At 34.8% G+C, this 14,229-nt stretch overlaps 1 protein-coding gene and 1 non-coding gene across 9 annotated transcripts in view; both read left to right on the forward strand.

The window, feature by feature from the left end:
• The window catches only part of Mp (collagen XV/XVIII-type protein multiplexin), a 225,495-nt gene that overhangs the window by 13,664 nt on the left and 197,602 nt on the right, over positions 1-14,229 (forward strand). The window lies entirely within an intron of this gene.
• TRNAK-CUU (transfer RNA lysine (anticodon CUU)) lies at positions 1,341-1,413 on the forward strand. Its single transcript has one exon. It is a non-coding gene; the product is annotated as a tRNA-Lys (tRNA).

Raw genomic sequence — 14,229 nt, forward strand, 5'->3', positions numbered from 1 at the left:
TTTTTTTTTTGGTGAGATAAACTCAGAGATTAATTTATTTTAAATATTTGTAATGTGTGTTGTTTATTCGCAATTCGATGTGTCATTGCATTGCGGTTCATCTGGTGTTAGTCCGGAGCCCATGGGCATCACAGTGCAAATGCCGCCACTTCCTTTGAGAAATGAGGGAGACATCCGCGATGTATTTTACATCGGGTATACAAAATTCTTGATACGGCGAGGCATGACTGTTTTGTGTCAGAAATAGGTGGGATGGTACTTATACGTGAACCACAATGTGCCTACTACAATCTTTCTCTGTTGAGCTTATAGTTTTTTTTTGTTCATTTCTTTTTATTTGTATTATCAAAATACTATATCAAAGAAGTGTCTTATGGTTTTAATCTCCTCAAGGTTCAATTCTACAATCACAATATAAATATAATAAAATATATTTTAATAAAAAACTGAATTCAATAGTATATAATTCGCGTTAAAGATATTCTTTATTCTCAAAAGAATTACATAAATTCACTTAAATGAGAACATTAAAATAGTTACAATTAATTCAGATCGTGCAGTACATGACAATAATTTACAGTAACAACATGCGATGCTATGCTATAAACAATACATTTAACAAAAACTATAAAGATTATTATTTTCTTAAAATGTATAAACAGGGTAGATTACCACAGCAGATCGCCTCGACCAGCCGGCCGGCCGCTCGGTGGCGGGTAGATATTGGCGCCCCAAGGAGCTAGTTCGCATGGATGTGGCATCGGTTAAATGTTTGCAGGTTGTTAGTTTCGTTGTTTTTTCATTTCATTGTTTAATTATTAATCGTTTATTATTTGTTTTGATTTATATATAATTAATTATCATATATTAATTAAAGTTATCACAAACAAAAAATACATACTTTACAAATCGGTCGGTAAACGACGTAGAAATCTATGAGCATACATAAAAACATAGTAAGTAGAACACGGGGAGTTAAATAAGCCTGTAAAAAAATCTTGTCATTTATCGTAAGAAATCATATCCGATCCAGGCGACGGGGCAACGCAGTCGCCGTTGCAAAGTCGATGTCTTGTCGGATCCCCTCCTGGGGAGAGTCTAAACTCTCACGAGACTCTTCACGAAGAAAAAAAAACAAACATAAAAAGGACAAACAAACGCAATTTCGCCAAATCATGTTGTGTAACTTATTTTAATTATGTAACTTGATTTCATATTCCAATTTAACTTTGAACTAGTTTTTAATTATTGTTCAACATTAGAAATTTAAAAATAGATTGTTTATTAAAACTGATTTTCCATTTAGTTTGTTATTTAAAATTTCGATATTGAGCAGCGTAGCCCGGCTAGCTCAGTCGGTAGAGCATGAGACTCTTAATCTCAGGGTCGTGGGTTCGAGCCCCACGTTGGGCGCACTTTTTTTAATTCCAAAAATGGTTCTACCTTTTTCATTAATCTGTACAATACCCAAGTTTTATTTACGTTTCACGCTTTTTATTTTCGGTTCGTTTTACTAAACGAGCATAAAAACAACATTTTTTTTTAATCAAGAATTCGTTGCGCCAACAAATTCCTTAAACTAATTACGACATTTGGGTGTGATCCAAAATTCAATAAAAATAAAATGCACGATCAAATCGTGGCCTAATGGGACGCTCAGTGTAAGCGAGTACGTATCGATACGCATCGAGTGACGGGAATGTACTGATATTAAAATCCCACAAACGGGTACCAAAGAAATGAACGGGCTTTACAAGTCGGACTCCACGACGAAGGACCAGCATACTGAAGTGACCTAGCCCGCGTTGATAACAAAGGAGACGGAAAATCGTGGGCCAAAAATGTAATAACTTGGAATGTAGTCTAAAAAATTTGTCATATTTTTTTATACAATAATATAAAAAATCACCTCAATCCTCTTTCTGGGACCGGAGAAAAATGAGAAAGTTAGTTTTTGTCGGTATAACGGTGTGATCGATTTAATTAATCGATTACAGGATTATAATAAGAAAAACATTGCACTAGGTAATTAATGCAAAGTAATTAAATGAGCGATTTATACTTTTTGTATACAAGTGCGGTATGCGCCGGATTTAATTGCGATTATATACATAAATGAAGAAAAAGTCTATTATTACTTAGCAAAGTAATATGATTATCGATTTCAAATCGATTAAAATCGATTGTATTTTTGATGACAGCTTTGACAGTAAGCCGACATGACGTTTGTTCATAGATTATACAATTATTTTTTGGCGCTTGTTGGTTTTTTCTGCTTTACTCGTTTTGTATCTTCGACGCATTTTGAGTGTGTATCTATCGGGCTGTTTTTATATTTTCAACGATCACTGCTTTATTATTACGGATTCCAACTCTGCCAGCCTTGTACGACAATTGCTTCTACACTGGACACCGACGATCGCTCACACGTTTGACTTGAAATTGTTGCATTGGATACTGTTGAAATTATGGATCGCTGTGTGAATTGTGGGATAGCAATTCCATATTCCATACCTGATATATATCATTGATATTCATTCATAATATGACATTTAAAAGATTAACCAATGGATATAATAAACATTTACTTATGCTTAAATAAGTTATTATTCAGCTCTTTTAAAGAGATTGTAACATAACCTAACTTTTACTAAATCTTTATTAACTCGGCTCTCAGATTGAGAAAACTTTTATAATTTTCAGCAAGGTACTGATAAATCTCATTCTATTAATTCATATTAGTTTCATCACGTTACATTCGGGCCCAAAAATGTATGTAATCGTTTCAGTCTCCTTTACGTCATGATACCATTTTTTGAAGTTATATTTCTTTAGGCGCGTTATGAAAAATTGATGAGAGTGAAATTTTACGATGCGCGCTCACCGTGATACAAAATTAACAGAATGAAGTTGCGCACTAAACCTGGAACCTCTGTTAGTGGCGCATGTTGGCACGCACGCCGCCTCTGTTCACTGTGTATTTATTTTTATAATATTTATCCACATGTTTTGAGTTTCTACATTTAAAACACGTGTTTTCATATTGTTTTCATTATACAAGTGCGAATTTTATATGTGCGTCTGAATTATAATCAGAAGTGATTTAAATTGAATATTTAAATCAATACTAATTAATATTAGGAAATATTTGTGAAAAAACTGTGCTCATCAACCTTCCTAAGTGCTCCAATAGTTTAGTTTTAGTTTTTTTTTTAGAGTACCTATATTTTGACTACTATTAACAAAATTAATACATAATTTTATCTTACTTTAAAAGACAGATAATCTAACTGGTAAAAATAAAAATAAAAATGTAGCAAAGATGATTATGATGATATTAAAAATATCACATGTTAAACCTTTAAAACACTCCCATGTAAAATTAGTAAGTTTTGAGATTACATATTATTAAACAGTTTTAATGCGAGAAGACGATATTATGTATTATTATTCATGCCGCATGCATTAGTCAATTCAAATTCACCCTAGAGCCGTATGAACTTATAACAAGCAAAGTTAAAGATATAGACTGTTTTCGAACTAATAGCTTCGCTCATGTGATTCTTGAAATGGGTCGCGTCATCGTTGACAGAACGTAATAAGAGCTCCTTTGAGGACCGAGCGCCCTTCTCACCTTCAATCGAGCGTAAGGTATATGTAAATTTGAATGTCGGAAAACGTTGAACAATGTTCATTGATCTGATGAGGGCAAAGGTCGCTTCTGTACTTTTAAAATATATAAATATTAAACTATGAGCGTTCATAGTCGCGGACTATGGGAGATGCCTTCATCCAGCAGTGCGGAGATACATACTGATGGTGGAAAAAACTACGAAAATGTCTAAATTTTGCAAATAAAAAGATGTGTCGTGGAACACCGGATAGGAACGAAGTTCTTTATTACAGAAATATTAATTTTAAGTTATATTCGAGGTCTAAAGAAAATAATTATTCCGGTATACATTTATTAATATGATTTTTTTTGAAAAAAAAAACTACTTTAAAAAGCTATCAATTTTATTTTATTCACAATGATTTATAAAAAATATATAATAAAAAAATATGTTATTTTTTGCACGTTATTACAAAGTTGAGTCGTACACTGTGTGCATTACCATAGACCTATATAGTAGGGACACGACATATTGTTCTATACGTACAATTGCTTATATAAATAGCACCCATTTTGAAGGCACATACATAAACATATATCTATCTCGTTCTTACTCAGCACTTTAACTCGCAGGAAAACAATATAACAGTATTTCAGTGCGTACATAAAATGAAACATGAATATACGTAAATGTCTCCGTCTCCGTCTAATGAGGCCGAAAATCCGCCATGTTTAGCGCGCCAAATGTCATTGTCACGTCAGTTCGGCCGTCTGTTTTGGGTTGTACATTATTTATTGACTTTGATATCGATTTAATATGATTGCTTATATAAAATTTCTTATTTTATCATGCTTAAAACATACAAAAATAATAATTAAAACATATTTTATAGGATCTCAAGAAAGTCGATGCCCCAAAACTATTATCTATATATATTTAAATTCGTTATGGAGCCCTCATCCGAAAAATCGGACACCATTTTTCGGTCGGAATCTATTGATCATGACACTAATCATAAATACCTCTTTAAAATATGTCATCTAAACATATTTAGACATTCTGCTTAGATATTTCAGGAAAAAGGCTACCGACTAAATCTATTCGGAACTATTTAAATAAAATACTTTTATTCCGCAGTGAGTAAAACACTATTGTCAACTCGTTAAATATTTAATAATTAAGTGATTTTAGACAGGAAGTCACAAGGAATGACGTTTGTAATTTTATTAACGAATAAATGTTCTGTAGGTGTTTTTTTTATCAGGCGGTCCCTTGATAAGTTTAAAATTTGAGTCTCTCTCAAGTGAGAGTGATTCAAATGGTGCGGCGTACCTTCCTTGAGGTGCGCTGCGGTTAGTGTGTTACGGAGTCAGCAAAACAATTAAAATAGATTGTAATAGTCTAAGAAAAACACGTACTCAAAATACGATAACATTCAGCATGCTAGAAATGGGCAGATGGCACTGTACTACGCCATATCTTTATGTTTTGCGGCAAACGACAACTTTATAAAATCAGTGTAGCAAATTTTAAAAATCGTCATATCGTTTACTAAGCAAATTTGAAGCACGAACTCGTCTTAGATTTCACATAATATCTAAATCACATCATCTTTGCACATAACAATATACTTACTTCCTATTATAGTATAAATTCTACAAATACATTCACTCCACAATATTTAAAATAAAATGAGCCAAGAACGTTTATCGATAAAACCTACTAACATTAAAATCTTTTGGGCAGCACTAAAACCGCCATGTTTTGTGGCCAGATGACGTCACAGTGGCACGAATTTTTTGTTGACGTTTCATTTCCATAGGTTTCCTACTTCAGTGGTGCATTACTAATAAAAATCTTACGTTACGGACGTTTTTTTCCGGTTAGGGTATCCCTCCGCATCGTCCCATAAGGAACTTCGTTCCAAAAAGCTGTTTGGGAAAGAATACTACAAAAGAACCAGGCCTAAGGGGCTATTACAACTTCGCGCGGGCCGGTAGGTGAGCTAACGGGCTCAACCTGAGAAAATTGCTAACACTGGTCCTAGCAAGGGCAGTGCTTCGCTGAATCTACTATCGGATCGAAATCGGGACCCACTAAGAAGATCCGGCAAGAAACTCAGTGGCTGGAACCAGGGTTACGGATGTAAGAACGAAATTCTGACATAATCCTTTAAGTGGCTAATTCATATTTAAAGTGGTCATTATTTGACCTATTTATTATTTTATCGAAAAATAAATCAATATGTCGACGTGGAAAGATCGATCGATCTTATTTTTTCGTCACTTAAAAAGTGTCATATTTGCAATACTGAAGCGGTTTTTCTTGAAAACGGATTTCTTGAAAACGCGATTTTTAACCTTTTTAAATTTTATTATATCTATTATTAATCTAGAAGCTTCGATATATTTATCTCTGCTCTTCCCGTTCAAAGCAAACGACAATACCTTAATTGAGATTAAAACGGTGTAATTTACAAATACCATGAGATACGACAGCGATTACATGACTATTTCTGGTTGACACAAGATTTAAAACCCGCCGGTCTCGGTGCGATGCGCTGTCAACATGAAAATGTCGAACAGTTGGTAGCCATTAAATCGAATAATTGCCAACATTCGAGATTTAATTTCAACATAAAACCGTGGTATAACAGATTTAACGTCCATCACCGCAGTTGCTAAACTGAGAAATTCAGCAGATATACGCGACTTGTGCGTAAAGAGACATCAAAGATGTGTCTGGAATGAAAATAAAATAAATAATATATTTATCATGAGCCGTATCAGGAAACTGGCGCAGCTAGTTTTGCTCAAATTTAATTTGTTTGTCTACGGTCTTGGGAGATCGCATGACTAAAAGTAAATAAAATTTTAATCTCAAGCAACCTAGTCGGGTTTACTTTTTAGATAGGTAAGTAAATCTCTTTGATATGGATTCGTCTGCTTTTACCTTTATTGAGGTCTCGACTTTGTGCATATATTTTTGATCAATTATCTCACGAAGCCGATACTGTATATTTTGTATACCTAATTTGAAAACAGGTGTATCAAATTTCTCGATAGATCTATATTCTGTTCACCACAATTTTCAGCTCACAGTTGCCGATTTTTTTATTCCAATTCCGCGGTCTACCGTACCGTTTTGTTTGCAGACTTTTAGTCCTCAATTTATTATTCCGGTTGAAAATCTGCCTTGTGTACACAAAGCAACGCGAAATAGTTTTACGGTCGGCCATTAAAATAGGTACCACAAACAATCTTGACGTTGAAAGTTGAAAGTTATTTTTTAAATAAGCGCTGTCGAGTCAGTGACCTTGCGATTTAAAAGCATTTTTATCGGCCATCTGGATGGATTATTTATAGTGAAAATGTCGATAGTTCGGTATTTTTTTCTTCCTTGATCAGTCATTTACAAGGGATTATTCGATAATATTATTTTAATTTCACATCTGTTACAAGTTATATACTTGTTTGACTTGAAGAAGTTTTATTTCATGATTATTGGTGATGGATATTTCAAATTCAATCAATTATATACGAGAATATCTATTTTTATGATTCTTGTGATCTTTGTTGATCATTAGATGAAAGCTAACTAGTAGGTATAAATTTAACAGAAAAATATTAACCATTCACCAAGAAACTGGTAGGACCTCTTGTGAGTCCGCGCGGGTAAGTACCAACGCCCTGCCTATTTCTGCCGTGAAGCAGTAATGCGTTTCGGTTTGAAGAGTAGGGTAGCCGTTGTAACTATACTGAGATCTTAGAATTTATATCTCAAGGTGGGTAGCGCGTTTACGTTGTAGATTTATATGGGCTCCAGTAACCATGTAACGCCAGGTGTGCTGCGAGCTCGTTCACCCATCTAAGCAATAAAAAAAAATCTATTTAATTACGAATTAGAAATAAATAAAAGATAAAAGTCGCCACAGAAATTAGGATTCAATTTTTCTACTCAAATTCTTTAGGATAATACAAAAGAAATTTCTTTAAGAACGAACACAAAGCTACACAAACAAGCCTTATGGATTGTGAATGATTAAGTGAGATATGGTGGAAATCAAAACCCACGCGTTATACCGTAACTCAAAATTGATTGCAAAGGTAATGAATTAATGCTTTCTATTGAATAAGAAGCACCGACAGCAGCGTAGGCGCGATTTCTACAATTTATATTAACACATATAATAGGCTTTTGACCCGAAGTTGGCTAAGGTTGGAAGCTTAATGTTTTAATCACGATTTACTACAGATATTTTATTGTATCGATGGGTGAACGAGCTCACGGCCATTCGGTTTTAAGTGGTTACCGAAGTTTATCACAATGTGATAGGGGGAAAGAAGACATAATAATATAAGAACGCTAAGGAACGAGATGAGCTTATTCCGGCAGTACGTGGCCTGTGGAAATGCACTAAGAATGAGCTTTGTTCAGGTTGCGATAATAAAAGCAGATCCCCACTGAGTTTATCGCCGGATCTTCTCGGTGGGTCGCGATTCGTATCCGTTGGCAGATTCTGCGAAATACTGCTCTTATTAGGGCCAGTGTCAGCAAATTCTCTCAGGTTAAAGGACCTCACCTACCCGTCCGCGCGAAACTGTAATGTGCCCCCAGACTACCAGCAAATAGGTAGGGAAACAAAAGAGGATGCTTTTTTTATTAGTTAGATGAGTGGACGAGCTCACAGCCCACCTGGTGTTAAGTGGTTACTGGAGCACACAGACATCTACAACATAAATGCGCCACCCACCTTGAGATATAAGTTCTAAAGTCTCAGTATAGTTACAACGGCTGCCCCACCCTTGAAACCGAAACGAATCTGCTTTACGGCAGAAATAGGCAAGGCAGTAGTACCTACCCGTGCGGACTCACAAGATGTCCTACCACCAATTAAGCAATTCCTCAGAGTATTTTCTCTGTTTTTAAATATATCACAATAGAAATCTCTCTAGTAAATAAGTAAGAAATTTTTAGTGATGAATGTAGTTATCAAGTTTTTTTTGCCTATTTTGTGTTCTTTGTTAAGCTAACTTATAACTTTCGCAACCTCTGCGCCCCTGTTTGCCGCTTGGGGCGCTGTTCCAACTGTATACATATTTAAGTTAACTTTTACGCTATCGAGAGCGTTAAAAACTCGCACTAAGCAAAAAACTAAATGATGAAATAGTTTAATGTTTCACACACAAAGCGTAGTGAGTATCATATATACTCAAAATCAAATCTAACAAGGTAAAATCAAATAAACAAGGTATGTTACAATTCCTATCGATTTCAGTCTAGTATTAGACCTCGCGATCTATAATTAACAACCAAACAAAATTGAAAACTGCGCTGTCACTGGTAATGAGGATTTTATTGTTATAACCTACGAATTCCGGAATTGCTGATTCCGGACTTGTCGGTTTCAGCATTATATATACCTAGTCAGGTCATAAATTCTGTCACATGTTTAATGTAAAATAATTGAAACAAGTTTATTCATTATGTAACCATTCATATACCAAAATGAACTTAACAAAACATAGATTCTTATGACACTAAAGTTTATTCAAAATTACCTCCGTGATTTTGAATACAGGCCTTCAATCTGCGCGGCCAGTCGTCTATCGCAGCACGAACGAGGTCCATGTCAATATCGGCGGCTGCCTTAATCAAGGATGTCTTGAGTGACTCCAAATTGGGATGAGGCTTTGAGCACGCCTTTTCCTCCAAGTGTTGCCATATCTTGTAATCTAACGGATTCAAATCTGGACTGGAGGAGGGCCAGTCTTCGTGCCGGATGAAGTCGATTTCACGCGCCGCCAGCCAGTCTTGTGTGCTCTTCGCTCTATGAGCTGGCGCCGAATCTTGTTGGAATACCCAGTGCCTGTTATTGAACATGGTATGAGAAACAGGTTCCACAAGGTTTGTCAGGACTGTATTTTGATACACAACTGCATTCGTTTTTACACCTTTCTCACAAAAATGTACCTCTGTTAAGCCCCAATAAGAAACTCCCAACCATACCATGAGCGAGGATGCAAAATGACCTCGTTGGACACGCGGAATACGGTTGCTCGCTTCTTCACTACTGTGTGCGTATACCTTATCATTTTGTTTGTTGTAGCTCTCTTCTACGGTAAAAACTTTTTCATCCGAAAAAAGAATTCCCCGATATTTTTTTCCCGCGTACCGCTTCAACAAAGCGCGGCATCTCTTCAGTCTCAGGTCCATTAGACGAGCATTCAAACGATGTCCTGTTTTTCTTCGATATGCCCGAAGCCCTAAGTCTTCATTTAACACCCTTTTCACCGTGGTTCTGCTTAACCCCATCTGAAGGGACAACAGTTTCTGCTTACGTTTGGGATTTCTTTGAATTCGCGCCTTCACAGCTTTTATCACTGCTGGAGTCCTAACAGACCGAGGGCGACCACTTCTTGACCTGTCATCTACACTAGAGTCTTCATTGTATCGTTTGATGGTACGATAAACGAATCTTTTGGTTATATTCAAATTTTTCAGAATGTTAAAAATTTGAATTGGCGCGTAACCGCAACGATGCAACGCAATAACTGCAACACGGTCTTCTTTAAGCGTCCACTCCATATTTAAAAATGAGTAAAATTCTAAAAGTATACATTTTTATTTTCATGAACTATTCGAAATTCGAATTCAATAAACTTTTTTGTGGCCAGCATTCTAAAAGAAAAGTTTTTACTGTGTGACAATACTTATGACCTGACTAGTTATAATTGTAAAAAATATGTAACTACACACAATTATTTAGCAACGGAATAAGGTATAGAATCAAGGAATCTGGAATCATAATTAGATGTTTCTGATGTGTGCTCATAATCCAATCTTGTTTTTTATTCTGTTTGTTTCTTTATCACAGTATGCCTAGAGGCTAATGGGTATTTTTAAGTTGGTTTAATTTTCCGCATGTTTTACTGCTCGAGACGGGTAAATTAGCTTCACACTTGTCGCCACCTGTCTTCTAGACTTCGAAATTTAATTTCATCATATCAATAACTTGTTCTAATATAAGTCGTTTTTTATAAGAATACATTAGTACGAACAATCTGAGACAGTCCTGTTAACAATGAAATTTGTTGATCATTTCGATTTTCCTAAAACTTCATACAGCAGCTTTCATTTCAAGCAAATAAAGCTCGAAAAGTACACCATTTGGTAACTGTAACAAAAGCGAGGGTGTTAAGAAAACCGCAACAGCGTGCACATAATGAGCTAACTGGAACTTCTCGAATATTCCTGAATATTCTGTCCTTAATTATTGTACACGAAGCGAGATTGTGTTTCATGAATCTGTGCTACTGAGCAGCGTCAAATTACTGTTTTCGTTTCTAATGACCAGGCTTTGAATTTTATTCTTTTTGTTAATTAGGAAATTACTTTGGAAACAATGTGTTGTATGTAGGTTCTTGGGCATTGTTTGAGATGACCTCGCTGCCACCTTTATATCGTTGCAACAAGTTTTTCCGCAACTAATCGTTAATCTTTAGAATCTGGACATTTGCAGAGACAAAAGTGTATTCAGAAACAATTAGCAACTTACTATATGGCTCTAGAATGATTTCTGCAAACTATGATTGTTCTTCTTCAAACTCATTTGGATATTGAAAATGTCCACTTTCATTTCCTTTCACATTCTTATGGGAATACATAACATGAACCGGTGCGGGCTAGTACAGTACCATAATTTTAGCCATCGCTGTTGGAAACACCATTATCATGGATATACTTAAGACTATAGTATATTGTTATACATACTTGTCTGTCTTCTTTTTTAATAATTTTTTGTTGTACAGCTATATTATAGTACTAGGATTTTGGTTTTCTAGAAATATAATAATAATTATGTACGTTTTCAAAGTCTAGTAGATTATTATTAATTCTTTTTTGAAATAATAGGTGATAGTCAGTTTGAAATGTTAAACGGATGCAGCAGAGTATAACACATAAATAAAATGTACCACTTCCGACTAGGTTGTCTCTTTATTTTCATACACAGAACAAAGCGCAATGCATTAGCTGACGTCAAAGGCATTCGGTGTTTGTGTGCCGAAGTGAATGCTCAGTTTTAATTGTAAATTTTCTTTACGAGTCTATTTTGCTGTTGTAGCTTTAACCGATATATTTACAATAGATTGTGTGTGAGTGTGGTGAATATTATGTAATTTTTTATGAATCATTCAGATAAGCAATAATAAGCGCGTACGTTAAATACGAGGAATTCGGTTTGATTGCAATCTAGATCCAAAATTATTATTAACGTTACTTGTTGTAATTACTAAATAAACGATATAATAATAAAAGTCCTTATTAACCGGCATGCACATTATCGCCAATTCGTACTTATATCCTGCAGCAGACTATAGGTCCCGTAAATGTGGCAGGATGTTAGACTTTCATTAAAGCCTGATCATAAACTCCTTCAATTAAGGCAATTCCTTACTTCTTATAGCTTAATAATTTTTTTGGAAATAAAATTAACGGTACAGTATAACTAAGATTGTACTGTATTAGTAGTACCCAGACAATAGTGTTGGTCAAATATTTATCAAGTAAGGTAAATGTAAATACATAATCGGGAGACAAATAAAACACGGTCATCTGGTTACAAATTAGGAATGCATTCTATACGAACCAGATACTACGTTTAAAATATACATAATAATATTATTTAGATTTTAATAAATAGACACAGGCTAAAAAAATCTGTAGTCAGCCAAATATTATTTGTGCTTCATAATCATGACCTGGTCAAAATATCTGGTAGAGACTGGATGCGAAAGGCAAGGGACTAAAAAGAATGGAATGCATATGAAGGAACCTACACTCAGCGTTGGGTGGACATGGGATGAAAAAGCGAACCTAATAAATAATAATACAGTGACAAAATAATAATGAGAATACAAGCAAGATAAAATACGACAGATAGGAGAGAGAGAGAAACTCGATAGAATTTGAATTTCAAAGACTAGCTTTTTGTGATGTCATTATTTTTCAGTTAACGAAACTCGAGTTGTGTCGCCATCGTTAAATAATATAAATAACATTCTCAAAGTGGTTTCATTACAAATTCAAATTAGTTTCTGGCCGTTTAATGCTTGGATGAGAAGACAAATCGTCTGTCTGCCTTCACGTTGATGTTTAATGAAATTTCGCTAACCGTTTTAATGCCGTCCACGTCTTGTATTAATGAATTGTTAACGGCATTGGGATCATTAGTCTAGGGGCCAGGTCGTTGAGTGATAGTTACCTAAACAAATTTGTGTCACGATTACTATAGAATGTTTATCTTCAAAGATATTTTTGTATTTACCGGGGATTAAGTATTTGTTTCTGCACTAATTTGTCTGTTTTGCTTTTAAAGAAAGTGGTTATCTCAGTTTATAGCGCATCGATTTATTTTAAGTATTTGACAAGTACATGACCTTAGTCTCTTGGAGCTGCTACTTTTAATTTGATATTGTAATCGTGGTTTTCTTTTGAATGTTTAAATTATATCTCTCTATTGTCTAATGCCACGTTTTGTTTACCCATAAGTAGTTGTATCGTTCACACCTTGCCTCTTCATTTCAGTCCGATGATGATAATGAATTTAATTAAATTTAGTTTGATCTATAATATACTCTATATCTTACATTTTTATATTTACGTTAACGAGTTGAAATATTTTCTCGACAAAGAGAAGATTTTTCATCGACTTGATATGTTGCTCGAGATAATTATTCGGAACTTACACTGTATGTTCGTAAGTTTCTTTTGGAATTGTCGTTAGCAAGATTCAGGTTTTTGCCGGATTTATTCTATGATATAGTCAATACCGCTATAATGTTTAAAATAATATCTAATTCACTTTCTTCGTCAATTATCGGTGATTACTCAAGAAGTTAAGTCTGAAGTAATGCTTATGGTTTTCGCTAACAGCTTTAGTGCAAAGCTCATTTCGTGGTGCTGAATGATTAATTTTAGAATATCAGCTCAATATTCGTAAGATCTTTGCTGATCAATTACAACAAAGAAAGTCGGCTCTGGTTAAAGAGGCATTTATAAGTTTTCAATCCTTTGAAAATAAAACTATCTGGCTACAATATAGAGAACCACTAACAACTACTGAAGGGTTAATCAAAATAACCTCCAAAAAATATTAATTATTAGCTTAGTTGCGAAAACCATTAGTGTGTGATAATTATAATAAAAATAACTAGTTATTATTCAATTTTACCAAATGAATCGAAAAAACATGAAGTATCACTAATCACTTATATTATAAAGGTTCACTTATATGAGTTTTATTTATCCACATCCAAATGCTCCAAGCTATGATTTTGGCCCTTTTTATTTTTTTTATTTTTTTATTGCTTAGATCTGTGGACGAGCTCACAGCCCACATGATTTTAAGTGGTGGAGCCCATAGACATTTACAACGTAAATGCGCCACCCACCTGGAGACATAAGTTTTAAGGTCTCAGTATATAAGTAGTTACAACGGCTGCCCCACCTTTCAAGCTGAAACGCATTACTGCTTCACGGCAGAAATAGGCGGGGTGGTGGTACCTACCCATGCGGACTCACATGAGGTACTATCACCAGTAAACACATGAAA

This window comes from Bombyx mandarina, chromosome 11, assembly GCF_030267445.1.
Source record: "Bombyx mandarina strain Sakado chromosome 11, ASM3026744v2".
Taxonomy (NCBI): domain Eukaryota; kingdom Metazoa; phylum Arthropoda; class Insecta; order Lepidoptera; family Bombycidae; genus Bombyx; species Bombyx mandarina.